Source organism: Heterodontus francisci, unplaced genomic scaffold (assembly GCF_036365525.1).
Source record: "Heterodontus francisci isolate sHetFra1 unplaced genomic scaffold, sHetFra1.hap1 HAP1_SCAFFOLD_758, whole genome shotgun sequence".
NCBI lineage: Eukaryota > Metazoa > Chordata > Chondrichthyes > Heterodontiformes > Heterodontidae > Heterodontus > Heterodontus francisci.
This window is the reverse complement of record NW_027140450.1, coordinates 333,054-347,739: the sequence shown is the minus strand read 5'-3', so window position 1 is coordinate 347,739 and position 14,686 is coordinate 333,054.

Sequence of the window (14,686 nt, the reverse complement as noted above, 5' to 3'; positions counted from 1 at the left end):
AATAGGTCAGAAATAGAAAAATGACAGAAAAGGCAGAAAGTCAGAAATAGAGAAAAGACAGAAAAGACAGAAAGTCAAATATAGAAATAAGTCAGAAATAGAGAAAAGACAGAAACGACAGAAAGTCAGAAATAGAGAAAAGACAGAAAGACAGAAAAGACAGAAAGTCAGAAATAGAAATATGTCAGAAATAGAGAAAAGTCAGAAATAGAGAAGTCAGAAATACAGAAAAGACAGAAAGTCAGAAATAGACAAAAGTCAGAAGTAGAGAAAAGACAGAAATAGAGAAAAGTCACAAATAGAGAAAAGACAGAGAAGGCAGAAAGTCAAATATAGAAATAAGTCAGAAATAGAGAAAAGTCAGAAATACAGAGAAGACAAAAAGTCAGAAATAGACAAAAGTCAGAAGTAGAGAAAAGACAGAAATAGAGAAAAGTCACAAATAGAGAAAAGACAGAGAAGGCAGAAAGTCAAATATAGAAATAAGTCAGAAATAGAGAAAAGTGAGAAATAGAGAAATGTCAGAAATACAGAAAAGACAGAAAGTCAGAAGTAGAGATAGACAGAAAGAGAGAAAAGTCAGAAATACAGAAAAGACAGCAAGACAGAAATAGAGAAAAGTCAGAAGTAGAGAAAAGACAGAAAGTCAGAAAAGACAGAAAGACAGAAATAGAGAAAAGTCAGAAGTAGAGAAAAGACAGAAAGTCAGAACAGAGAAAAGACAGAAAGTCAGAAATAGAGAAAAGTCAGAAAGAAAGAAATTACAGAAATAGAGAAAAGACAGAAAGTCAGAAATAGAGAAAAGTCAGAAAGAAAGAAAAGACAGAAATAGAGAAAAGACAGAAATAGAGAAAAGTCAGAAATACAGATAAGTCAGAAATAGAGAAAAGACAGAAAGACAGAAAAGACAGAAAGTCAAATATAGAAATAAGTCAGAAATAGAGCAAAGTCAGAAATAGAGAAAAGTCAGAAATACAGAAAAGACAAAAAGTCAGAAATAGACAAAAGTCAGAAGTAGAGAAAAGACAGAAATAGAGAAAAGTCACAAATAGAGAAAAGACAGAGAAGACAGAAAGTCAAATATAGAAATAAGTCGGAAATAGAGAAAAGTCAGAAATAGAGAAAAGTCACAAATAGAGAAAAGACAGAAAAGACAGAAAGTCAGAAATAGAGAAAAGACAGAAAGACAGAAAAGACAGAAATTCAAATATAGAAATAAGTCAGAAATAGAGCAAAGTCAGAAATAGAGAAAAGTCAGAAATACAGAAAAGACAAAAAGTCAGAAATAGACAAAAGTCAGAAGTAGAGAAAAGACAGAAATAGAGAAAAGTCACAGATAGAGAAAAGACAGAGAAGGCAGAAAGCCAAATATAGAAATAAGTCAGAAATAGAGAAAAGTCACAAATAGAGAAAAGTCACAAATAGAGAAAAGTCAGAAAAGACAGAAAGTCAGAAATAGAGTAAAGACAGAAAGACAGAAAAGGCAGAAAGCCAAATATAGAAATAAGTCAGAAATCGAGAAAAGTCAGAAATAGAGAAAAGTCACAAATAGAGAAAAGACAGAAAAGACAGAAAGCCAGAAATCGAGAAAAGACAGTGATAGAGAAAAGTCACAAATAGAGAAAAGACAGAGAAGACAGAAAGTCAAATATAGAAATAAGTCAGAAATAGAGAAAAGTCAGAAATAGAGAAATGTCAGAAATACAGAAAAGACAGAAAGTCAGAAGTAGAGATAGACAGAAAGAGAGAAAAGTCAGAAATACAGAAAAGACAGCAAGACAGAAATAGAGAAAAGTCAGAAGTAGAGAAAAGACAGAAAGTCAGAAAAGACAGAAAGACAGAAATAGAGAAAAGTCAGAAGTAGAGAAAAGACAGAAAGTCAGAACAGAGAAAAGACAGAAAGTCAGAAATAGAGAAAAGTCAGAAAGAAAGAAATTACAGAAATAGAGAAAAGACAGAAAGTCAGAAATAGAGAAAAGTCAGAAAGAAAGAAAAGACAGAAATAGAGAAAAGACAGAAATAGAGAAAAGTCAGAAATACAGATAAGTCAGAAATAGAGAAAAGACAGAAAGACAGAAAAGACAGAAAGTCAAATATAGAAATAAGTCAGAAATAGAGCAAAGTCAGAAATAGAGAAAAGTCAGAAATACAGAAAAGACAAAAAGTCAGAAATAGACAAAAGTCAGAAGTAGAGAAAAGACAGAAATAGAGAAAAGTCACAAATAGAGAAAAGACAGAGAAGACAGAAAGTCAAATATAGAAATAAGTCGGAAATAGAGAAAAGTCAGAAATAGAGAAAAGTCACAAATAGAGAAAAGACAGAAAAGACAGAAAGTCAGAAATAGAGAAAAGACAGAAAGACAGAAAAGACAGAAATTCAAATATAGAAATAAGTCAGAAATAGAGCAAAGTCAGAAATAGAGAAAAGTCAGAAATACAGAAAAGACAAAAAGTCAGAAATAGACAAAAGTCAGAAGTAGAGAAAAGACAGAAATAGAGAAAAGTCACAGATAGAGAAAAGACAGAGAAGGCAGAAAGCCAAATATAGAAATAAGTCAGAAATAGAGAAAAGTCACAAATAGAGAAAAGTCACAAATAGAGAAAAGTCAGAAAAGACAGAAAGTCAGAAATAGAGAAAAGACAGAAAGACAGAAAAGGCAGAAAGCCAAATATAGAAATAAGTCAGAAATCGAGAAAAGTCAGAAATAGAGAAAAGTCACAAATAGAGAAAAGACAGAAAAGACAGAAAGCCAGAAATCGAGAAAAGACAGTGATAGAGAAAAGTCACAAATAGAGAAAAGACAGAGAAGACAGAAAGTCAAATATAGAAATAAGTCAGAAATAGAGAAAAGTCAGAAATAGAGAAATGTCAGAAATACAGAAAAGACAGAAAGTCAGAAGTAGAGATAGACAGAAAGAGAGAAAAGTCAGAAATACAGAAAAGACAGCAAGACAGAAATAGAGAAAAGTCAGAAGTAGAGAAAAGACAGAAAGTCAGAAAAGACAGAAAGACAGAAATAGAGAAAAGTCAGAAGTAGAGAAAAGACAGAAAGTCAGAACAGAGAAAAGACAGAAAGTCAGAAATAGAGAAAAGTCAGAAAGAAAGAAATTACAGAAATAGAGAAAAGACAGAAAGTCAGAAATAGAGAAAAGTCAGAAAGAAAGAAAAGACAGAAATAGAGAAAAGACAGAAATAGAGAAAAGTCAGAAATACAGATAAGTCAGAAATAGAGAAAAGACAGAAAGACAGAAAAGACAGAAAGTCAAATATAGAAATAAGTCAGAAATAGAGCAAAGTCAGAAATAGAGAAAAGTCAGAAATGCAGAAAAGACAAAAAGTCAGAAATAGACAAAAGTCAGAAGTAGAGAAAAGACAGAAATAGAGAAAAGTCACAAATAGAGAAAAGACAGAGAAGACAGAAAGTCAAATATAGAAATAAGTCGGAAATAGAGAAAAGTCAGAAATAGAGAAAAGTCACAAATAGAGAAAAGACAGAAAAGACAGAAAGTCAGAAATAGAGAAAAGACAGAAAGACAGAAAAGACAGAAATTCAAATATAGAAATAAGTCAGAAATAGAGCAAAGTCAGAAATAGAGAAAAGTCAGAAATACAGAAAAGACAAAAAGTCAGAAATAGACAAAAGTCAGAAGTAGAGAAAAGACAGAAATAGAGAAAAGTCACAGATAGAGAAAAGACAGAGAAGGCAGAAAGCCAAATATAGAAATAAGTCAGAAATAGAGAAAAGTCACAAATAGAGAAAAGTCACAAATAGAGAAAAGTCAGAAAAGACAGAAAGTCAGAAATAGAGAAAAGACAGAAAGACAGAAAAGGCAGAAAGCCAAATATAGAAATAAGTCAGAAATCGAGAAAAGTCAGAAATAGAGAAAAGTCACAAATAGAGAAAAGACAGAAAAGACAGAAAGCCAGAAATCGAGAAAAGACAGTGATAGAGAAAAGTCACAAATAGAGAAAAGACAGAGAAGACAGAAAGTCAAATATAGAAATAAGTCAGAAATAGAGAAAAGTCAGAAATAGGGAAAAGACAGAAAAGACAGAAAGTCAGAAATAGAGAAAAGACAGAAAGACAGAAAAGACAGAAAGTCAGAAATAGAAATATGTCAGAAATAGAGAAAAGTCAGAAATAGAGAAGTCAGAAATACAGAAAAGACAGAAAGTCAGAAATAGACAAAAGTCAGAAGTAGAGAAAAGACAGAAATAGAGAAAAGTCACAAATAGAGAAAAGACAGAGAAGGCAGAAAGTCAAATATAGAAATAAGTCAGAAATAGAGAAAGTCAGAAATACAGAGAAGACAAAAAGTCAGAAATAGACAAAAGTCAGAAGTAGAGAAAAGACAGAAATTGAGAAAAGTCACAAATAGAGAAAAGACAGAGAAGGCAGAAAGTCAAATGTAGAAATAAGTCAGAAATAGAGAAAAGTGAGAAATAGAGAAATGTCAGAAATACAGAAAAGACAGAAAGTCAGAAGTAGAGAAAAGACAGAAATAGAGAAAAGTCAGAAATACAGAAAAGACAGCAAGACAGAAATAGAGAAAAGTCAGAAGTAGAGAAAAGACAGAAAGTCAGAAAGGACAGAAAGACAGAAATAGAGAAAAGTCAGAAGTAGAGAAAAGACAGAAAGTCAGAACAGAGAAAAGACAGTAAGTCAGAAATAGAGAAAAGTCAGAAAGAAAGAAATTACAGAAATAGAGAAAAGACAGAAAGTCAGAAATAGAGAAAAGTCAGAAAGAAAGAAAAGACAGAAATAGAGAAAAGACAGAAATAGAGAAAAGTCAGAAATACAGATAAGTCAGCAATAGAGAAAAGACAGAAAGACAGAAAAGACAGAAAGTCAAATATAGAAATAAGTCAGAAGTAGAGAAGAGACAGAAATAGAGAAAAGTCACAGATAGAGAAAAGACAGAGAAGGCAGAAAGCCAAATATAGAAATAAGTCAGAAATAGAGAAAAGTCACAAATAGAGAAAAGTCACAAATAGAGAAAAGTCAGAAAAGACAGAAAGTCAGAAATAGAGAAAAGACAGAAAGACAGAAAAGGCAGAAAGCCAAATATAGAAATAAGTCAGAAATCGAGAAAAGTCAGAAATCGAGAAAAGTCAGAAATAGAGAAAAGACAGAAAAGACAGAAAGCCAGAAATAGAGAAAAGTCAGAAATAGAGAAAAGTCAGAAATAGAGAGAAGACAGAAAAGACAGAAAGGCAGAAATAGAGAAAAGACAGAAAGACAGAAAAGACAGAAAGTCAAATATAGAAATAAGTCAGAAATAGAGAAAAGTCAGAAATACAGAAAATTCAGAAATAGAAATAAGACAGAAAAGACACAAAGTCAGAAATATAGAAAAGACAGAAAAGACAGAAAGTCAAATATAGAAATAAGTCAGAAATAGAGAAGAGACAGAAAAGACAGAAAGTCAGAAATAGAGAAAAGACAGAAAGACAGAAAAGACAGAAAGTCAGAAATAGAGAAAAGACAGAAAGACAGAAAAGACAGAAAGTCAAATATAGAAGTAAGTCAGAAATAGAGCAAAGTCAGAAATAGAGAAAAGTCAGAAATACAGAAAAGTCAAAAAGTCAGAAATAGACAAAAGTCAGAAGTAGAGAAAAGACAGAAATAGAGAAAAGTCACAAATAGAGAAAAGACAGAGAAGGCAGAAAGTCAAATATAGAAATAAGTCAGAAATAGAGAAAAGTCAGAAATAGAGAAAAGTCACAAATAGAGAAAAGACATAAAAGACAGAAAGTCAGAAATAGAGAAAAGACAGAAAGACAGAAAAGACAGAAAGTCAAATAGAGAAATAAGACAGAAATAGAGAAAAGTGAGAAATAGAGAAATGTCAGAAATAGAGAAAAGACAGAAAGTCAGAAATAGAGAAAAGACAGAAAAGACAGAAAGTCAAATATGGAAATAAGTCAGAAATAGAAAAAAGACAGAAAAGGCAGAAAGTCAGAAATAGAGAAAAGACAGAAAATACAGAAAGTCAAATATAGAAATAAGTCAGAAATAGAGAAAAGACAGAAAAGACAGAAAGTCAGAAATAGAGAAAAGACAGAAAGACATAAAAGACAGAAAGTCTTAAATAGAGAAAAGACAGAAAGACAGAAAAGACAGAAAGTCAAATATAGAAATAAGTCAGAAATAGAAAAAAGACAGAAAAGGCAGAAAGTCAGAAATAGAGAAAAGACAGAAAAGACAGAAAGTCAAATATAGAAATAAGTCAGAAATAGAGAAAAGACAGAAACGACAGAAAGTCAGAAATAGAGAAAAGACAGAAAGACAGAAAAGACAGAAAGTCAGAAATAGAGAAAAGACAGAAAGACAGAAAAGACAGAAAGTCAAATATAGAAATATGTCAGAAATAGAGAAAAGTCAGAAATAGAGAGGTCAGAAATACAGAAAAGACAGAAAGTCAGAAATAGACAAAATTCAGAAGTAGAGAAAAGACAGAGAAGGCAGAAAATCAAATATAGAAATAAGTCAGAAATAGAGAAAAGTCAGAAATACAGAGAAGACAAAAAGTCAGAAATAGACAAAAGTCAGAAGTAGAGAAAAGACAGAAATAGAGAAAAGTCATAAATAGAGAAAAGACAGAGAAGGCAGAAAGTCAAATATAGAAATAAGTCAGAAATAGAGAAAAGTGAGAAATAGAGAAATGTCAGAAATACAGAAAAGACAGAAAGTCAGAAATAGAGAAAAGACTGAAAGACAGAAAAGACAGAAAGTCAAATATAGAAATAAGTCAGAAATCGAGAAAAGTCAGAAATAGAGAAAAGTCACAAATAGAGAAAGGACAGAAAAGACAGAAAGTCAGAAATCGAGAAAAGACAGAGATAGAGAAAAGTCACAAATAGAGAAAAGACAGAGAAGACAGAAAGTCAAATATAGAAGTAAGTCAGAAATAGAGAAAAGTCAGAAATAGAGAAAAGTCAGAAATAGAGAGAAGACAGAAAAGACAGAAAGTCAGAAATAGAGAAAAGACAGAAAGACAGAAAAGACAGAAAGTCAAATATAGAAATAAGTCAGAAATAGAGAAAAGTCAGAAATAGAGAAAAGTCAGAAATAGAAAAAAGACAGAAAAGACACAAAGTCAGAAATAGAGAAAAGACAGAAAAGACAGAAAGTCCAATATAGAAATAAGTCAGAAATAGAGAAAAGACAGAAAGACAGAAAAGACAGAAAGTCAAATATAGAAATAAGTCAGAAATAGAGAAAAGTCAGAAATAGAGAAAAGACAGAAATACAGAAAAGACAAAAAGTCAGAAATAGACAAAAGTCAGAAGTAGAGAAAAGACAGACATAGAGAAAAGTCACAAATAGAGAAAAGACAGAGAAGACAGAAAGTCAAATATAGAAATAAGTCGGAAATAGAGAAAAGTCAGAAATAGAGAAAAGTCACAAATAGAGAAAAGACAGAAAAGACACAAAGTCAGAAATAGAGAAAAGACAGAAAGACAGAAAAGACAGAGAGTCAAATATAGAAATAAGTCAGAAATAGAGAAAAGTGAGAAATAGAGAAATGTCAGAAATACAGAAAAGGCAGAAAGTCAGAAATAGAGAGAAGACAGAAAAGACAGAAAGTCAAATATAGAAATAAGTCAGAAATAGAAAAAAGACAGAAAAGGCAGAAAGTCAGAAATAGAGAAAAGACAGAAAATACAGAAAGTCAAATATAGAAATAAGTCAGAAATAGAGAAAAGACAGAAAAGACAGAAAGTCAGAAATAGAGAAAAGACAGAAAGACATAAAAGACAGAAAGTCTTAAATAGAGAAAAGACAGAAAGACAGAAAAGACAGAAAGTCAAATATAGAAATGTCAGAAATAGAGAAAAGTCAGAAATAGAGAAAAGTCAGAAATACAGAAAAGACAGAAAGTCAGAAATAGACAAAAGTCAGAAGTAGAGAAAAGACAGAAATAGAGAAAGGTCAGAAATACAGAAAAGACAGCAAGACAGAAATAGAGAAAAGTCAGAAGTAGAGAAAAGACAGAAAGTCAGAAAAGGCAGAAAGACAGAAATAGAGAAAAGTCAGAAATACAGAAAAGACAGAAAGACAGAAATAGAGAAAAGTCAGAAGTAGAGAAAAGACAGAAAGTCAGAAATAGAGTAAAGACAGAAAGTCAGAAATAGAGAAAAGTCAGAAAGAAAGAAATGACAGAAATAGAGAAAAGACAGAAAGTCAGAAACACAGAAAAGACAGAAAGTCAGAAATAGAGAAAAGTCAGAAAGAAAGAAATGACAGAAAGTCAGAAATAGAGAATATTCAGAAATAGAGAAATGACAGAAAAAGAGAATAGTCAGAAATAGAGAAATGACAGAAAGAGAGAAAAGTCAGAAATAGAGAAAAGACAGAAATCGAGAAAAGTCAGAAATAGAGAAAAGGCAGAAATAGAGAAAAGACAAAGTCAGAAATAGAGAAAAGGCAGAAAGTCAGAAATACAGAAAAGACAAACTCAGAGAAATAGAGAAAAGAAAAAGTTACAAATAGAGTAGACAGCAAGTCAGAGAAATCGAGAAAAGGCAGAAAGAGACACAGAAAAAGAGGAGGGAAGAAAGAGGAGAGAAAAAAGTGGAGGGAAAGAACTGACACACAATGTAATTGCAGGCAGACAGAAAGCCACTGAGAAAGGCACACAGAGAATCACAGAGAGACTGAGAGAAAGAAGGAATTAGAAATGCATTGAGACAGAAAGACACACAATCACTCAGAGAGAAACAGAGAGAGAGTGAAACACAAATTGAGAGAGAGAGAGAGAGAGAGAGAGAGAGAGAAGGTGGAACACAGAGGGAGGGAGAGAAACAGAGAGAGAGAGAGAAACAGAGAGAGAGAGAGTAACAGAGAGGGAGAAACAGAGAGAGAGAGAGAGAAACACACAGTGAGAAACAAACAGAGAGAAACAGAGAGAGAGGAACACTGAGAGAGAGAGATTGAGAGAGAGAGAGAAACAGAGAGTGAGATTGAGAGAGAGAGAAACAGAGAGATAGATTGAGAGAGAGAGAATGAGGAAAAGAGAGAGAGAAACAGAGAGAGAGAGTGAAACAGAGAGTGAGAGAGAGAAACGAAGAGGAATAGACACAGAGAGATTGAGAAAGAGATTGAAAGAGAGAGATTGAAAGAGAGAGATTGAGAGACACATTGGGGGAGAGAGATTGAGGGAGAGATTGAGGCAAAAGGATAGAGAAATGCCGAGAGAGACAATAAAGGTGTGGTACTCACCATCCCACATGGTCTGCGCTCCATCGTTGGACTCTAACACCTTCCCTCCATCAGCTCATCCATTGGGAAAAGATCCTGGAGAGGGAGATTGGGGTGGGAATTGGAGACAAGGGTCAGGACTGGGACAGAGAGAATGGGATTCAGACAGGACTCGATCACACACATACACTGTATTCAGTTTACAATTCACCTGGGCGCAGAGACACAGAGACTGAGACACAGAAACTCACCTTCACGAACCAGCCGCATGGAAAGAAAGGATGGAGCTTGATGTTGTCCTAACATATTCCAGAACCTGTCACTCAAAACAGACAGTCCACCCAAAATACAGCTCATCCAACCAGCTCTCTGCTTCCTCCATCTGGACACTGCTTCCCAGGTATGGGACAGTTCAAGGTGAGTCTCTGTGGAAACAGGGAGTGGGGGAGAGGGATATTCCAGCCATATCCCAAATGGACCATCCCAGACAGAAACCTGTCAGACTGTCTGTCTCTCTTTCCCTCCCCCAAAAACCTCATGAGGAGAGCAGAAAAGCTGCTGTCATTTAAAACCTGGAGGGGCCGGTTTGGATAATGGCCATTTAACACTAATTGTATTAAATGTCTTTCACTCTTCACCTCCAGTTAACAGAAAGTTCATAAAATGACTGAAAATGGCTCACTGCAGTTATCTTGAAATTCTGGCAATGAGTTTTTGCTGGAGAGGCCGGTTTGACTGCAGTATAAACAGGCAGTTTTTTTTCAGATTTACATTTGCACTGTGTGGGGGTCAGTTCATGGGGGTATTTGAGGGGTGTCTGGTCATAATGAGGATATTAGATGGGGTCTATTCATGGGGGTACCTGAGGGGTGTCCGGTCATAATGAGGATATTAGATGGGGTCTCTTCATGGGGGTATTTGAGGGGTGTCTGGTAATAGTGAGGATATTAGATGGGGGTCAGTTCATGGGAGTATTTGAGGGGTGTCTGGTCATAGTGAGGATATTAGATGGGGGTCAGTTCATGGGGGTATTTGAGGGGTGTCTGGTCATAATGAGGATATTAGATGGGGTCTATTCATGGGGGTACCTGAGGGGTGTCCGGTCATATTGAGGATATTAGATGGGGTCTATTTATGGGGGTATTTGAGGGGTGTCTGGTAATAGTGAGGATATTAGATGGGGTCAGTTCATGGGAGTATTTGAGGGGTGTCTGGTCATAGTGTGGATATTAGATGGGGTCAGTTCATGGGGGTATTTGAGGGGTGTCTGGTCATACTGAGGATATTAGATGGGGTCTATTCATGGGGGTATTTGAGGGGTGTCTGTTCATAGTGAGGATATTAGATAGGGGTCAGTTCAAAGGGTGAAATCAGAACGGGGTCCGTAGATGACGGATAACAGATGGGGGGTCTATTCAAGGGGGAGGGGGGACTTTGACAGATAATTTTAGGGAGAGATTTGTGGGGGGAATTCGCGGGGGCAGGGGTAAAAATTGCAGGGTGTGATAATGTAGGGGCATAAATTCACGGGGGTCAGGCGGTCTACTCCATGTTGGAAAAGGGAGGAGCGTTCGCCAGGATGAAAGTGGGAGGGGGAATTCTCCAAGTTTAAAATGGGAGGGGATATTCTCCAGCTTTAAAATGGGAGGAGGGTTCTACTCCAGGTTTAAAATGGGATGGGGGTCTTCACCAGGGTTAAAATGGGAGGTGGGTTCTACTCCAGGTTTAAAATGGGAGGGGGGATTCTCCAGTCGATTCATGGGGCCTTTAGATGGGGGACTGCTTATGGGGAGGGTGGGTGGGAGGGTCATAAGATGGGGGCATGTTCAAGTGGGGAGGCATAATTTGAAGAAGTTTGATGGGGGTTATTGGATAGAGACTTGGGCGGGGGGAACGTAGTAGATGGGATCCGTTCTCTGGGGGCTAATTTTATGGGATATTTTCACGGGGAGAGGTAATTCGATGGGGTTCGTTCACGGGTGGCGGGTGTGTCAATGTGTGAGGAGTGGGGTGAGGTAATCCTGTGGATATTCACAGAGGGAAGTCGCTAATGTTTAAAATGGAAGGGGTTGTCATTTCTGCAGGTTTAAAATGGGAGGGGATGTGGATGACTGCGTATTTATGCAAAGGGTCAGGGAGCGAGAGAGGGCAAGGGAGACAGAGGACAAAGAGAGGGGGAAGGAGACAGAGGAAGAGGGAAAATAAATTTACTGGGAGTTGCTCAGGGGACAGGGGTAATAGATGGGGAGGAGGCTATTGGAGTGAGGGAAATTTGCAGGGGGTGAATTTGCAGCGGGGGGAATTTGCGTCAGAAATATTGGCGAGGGGGCAAAATTGGTGGCGTTTGCGGTGGGGGGGCGGGGGGCGGTAGCGGGGAATGGGGACATTTGCAGCAGGGAAATTTGAAGGGGAGAGTTTGCCCAGGGGGCGCCAAAATTTATTGGTGGGGGCAAAAGAAATCCAGAAAGAGGGAAAAAGCCAGAGAGCGAGAGAGATCGAAAGAGAGATAGCCAGAGAGTGAGAGTGAAAAAGCCAAAGAAAGAGATGTCAGAGAAACAGCTGAAGAGAAAGCCATAGAGAGAGAGAGAGAGTCAAGCAGATAGAACCAAAGAAAGACAGGGAATTGAATAGAGAAAGAGCCAGAGATAGAGACAGAGAAAACCAGAGAGAGCGAGAAAGACAAAGCTGGAGAGTAATCTATAGCCAAAGCCAGTGAGCGAGAGTCAAAGACAAAGAGCCAAGAGAGAGAGAGAAAGTTAAAGAGGAAGAGCCAGAGAAATAGAGAGAAAGAGAGAAAGTTAAAGAGGAAGAGCCAGAGAAAGAGAGAGAAAGAGAGAAAGTTAAAGGTGAAGAGCCAGAGAAGAGAGATAAAGAGAGACAGTTAAAGAGGAATAGCCAGAGAAAGAGAGAGAAAGAATATAAGCCAGAGAAAGGGAGAGAGAGAGAAAGCATCAAAGAGAGAATCAGAGAAGAGAGAGAAACAGCCAACGCGGCAGAGAGGGAGAGATAGAGAGAGAGAGAGACAGAGGCTGAGAAAGAAATATAGAGAACGTGAAAGAGAGAAATGTTCATCATTATGTGTAGCTTTTTTACTCTATGCCTCCCATCCATAAAGCCTCTATAACTTATTAACTGCTTTTTCAACCTGCCCTGTCACCTTCAACGATTTATGTACATATACACAAAGGTGCCAGGCTCTTGCATCACCTTGAGAATTGAATCCTTTATTTCATTTATGTTTCCTCGTTTTTCCCACTCAACTGTATCACTAAACATTACATTGTATTAAATTTCATCTGCTGCGTGTCTCCCTATTCTGTCAATCTGACTAGATTTTATATATCCTCATTACAATGTTGTGTCATTTCAAACGGTATAATTGTGCGCTTCACAAGTCTAGGTCAGTAATATAGACCAGGAAATCAGTAGTTTTTGTACTGACCCCTGGTAAACTTCCCTATATAAGTCCTTGCAGTTAAAAAAAAACTATTCTTCACCACTGCTTTCCATTTCCTGTCACTTCACCTGATTGCATTTTTCGAGGCGGTGACTGGATGTGTAGATGAGGGTAAAGTAGTTGTTGTAGTCTACATGGAAATCAGTAAGGCTTTTGATAAGGTCCCACATAGGAGATTGGTTAAGAAGGTAGGAGCCCATGGGATACAGGGCAATTTGGCAAATTGTATCCAAAATTGGCTTAGTGGCAGGAGGCAGAGGGTGATGGTCGAGGGTTGCTTTTGTGAGTGGCAACCTGTGAGCAGTGGTGTACCGCAGTGATTAATGCTGGGACAATTGCTGTTTGTAGTGTAAATTAATAATTTAGACGTGAATATAGGAGGTATAATCAGTAAGCTCACAGATGATGAAAAAATTGTTGGAGTCGTAAATAGTGAGGAGGAAAGCCTCAGATTACTGGACGATATAGACGGGCTGGCAAGATGGGCACAGCTGTAGCAACTGGAATTTAAACCTGAGAAGTGCGAGGTGATGCATTTTGGGAGTACTAACAAGGCAAGGGAACGTACAATGGATGGTAGGACCCCAGGAAGTACAGAGGGTCAGTAGGACATTGGTGTACTTGTTCATAGATCACTGAAGGCAGCAGCACAGGTAGATAAGGTTGTTAGGAAGGCTTATGGGATACTTGCCTTTATTAGCCGATGCATTGAATATAAGAGCAGGGAGGTTATGATGGAGCTGTATAAAATGCTAGTTAGGCCACAGCTGGAGCATTGTGTACAGTTCTGGTCACCACATTATAGGAAGGATGTGACTGCACTGGAGTGGGTGCAGAGGAGATCCACGAGGATATTGCCTGGGCTTGAGCATTTCAGCTATGAGGAGAGACTGGATAGGCTAGGATTGTTTTCCTTAGAGACTGAGGTGTACAGAATTATGCGGGGCATTGGTAGGATAGAGAGGAAGCAACGTTTTCTTTTTGCAGCGGGATTGATAACCCGGGGCATAGATTTAAGGTAAAGGGCAGGAGGTTTAGAGGGGATTTGAGGAACAAAATCACCCAGAGGGTAGTTGGAATCTGGAATACACTACCTGAAAGGGTGGTAGAGGCAGAAGCCCTCACAATATTTAAGAAGTATTTAGATGAGCATTTGAAACGCCGTAGCATGCAAGGCTCCGGGCCAAGTGCTGGAAAATCGGATTAGGTTAAATAGGTGCTTGATGGCAGGCACAGATACGATGGGCCGAAGGGCCTGTTTCTGTGCTGTTTAACTCGATGACTGTCTGACTCTTACCCAGCTCCACACCCATGCTGCCAATGTCCGTTTTATTCCCTAAGCTTCACATTTGCTGACAAGGCTGTTATGCGTCACTTTATCAAACCACTTTTGGACGTCCGTGTCCAGCACATCAACTGAATTATCCTCCTCAATGTTCTCCGTGAACTCATAAAATTATTTAAACATGATTTGCACTGACCAAATCCATGTTCAGTATGAATTCTTAATTAACCCACATTTATCCAGGCAACTGTTAATTTTGTCTCACAATATGAACCCTCAAAGAAAGATCCTGCCACTGATATTAAACTGACTGGCCTGTAATTACAATGCATATCATTTAGTTTTTGTTTCAATCTCTCATGGAATATGGACGTCACTGGCAAGGCCAGAACTTTCTGCCCTTTCAAATTGCCCTGAGGGATTGTGGGGTATTGGGGGGCGGGGGTTTGGGGGGTAGTGGCGGTTGGGTTGTTGGGGGTGTTGGGCGGCGGGATTGGAGGGTTTGTGGGGTGTCGGTGAGCTGCCTGCTTGAACTGCTGCAGTCCATGTGGTGCAGAGAAAGCAAAAGTGCAGTTTGGAAGAGATTTTCACGTTTTGGACCTGACATGAAGGAACAGCGCTATCGTCCCAAGTCAGGATGGTGTGCGCCTTGAAGGGGAATTTACAGCTGGTGGTGTTCCCATGCAACTGCTGTCTTTGTCCTTGGCGGTGGAGGTCACGGGTTTGGAAGGTGCTGTC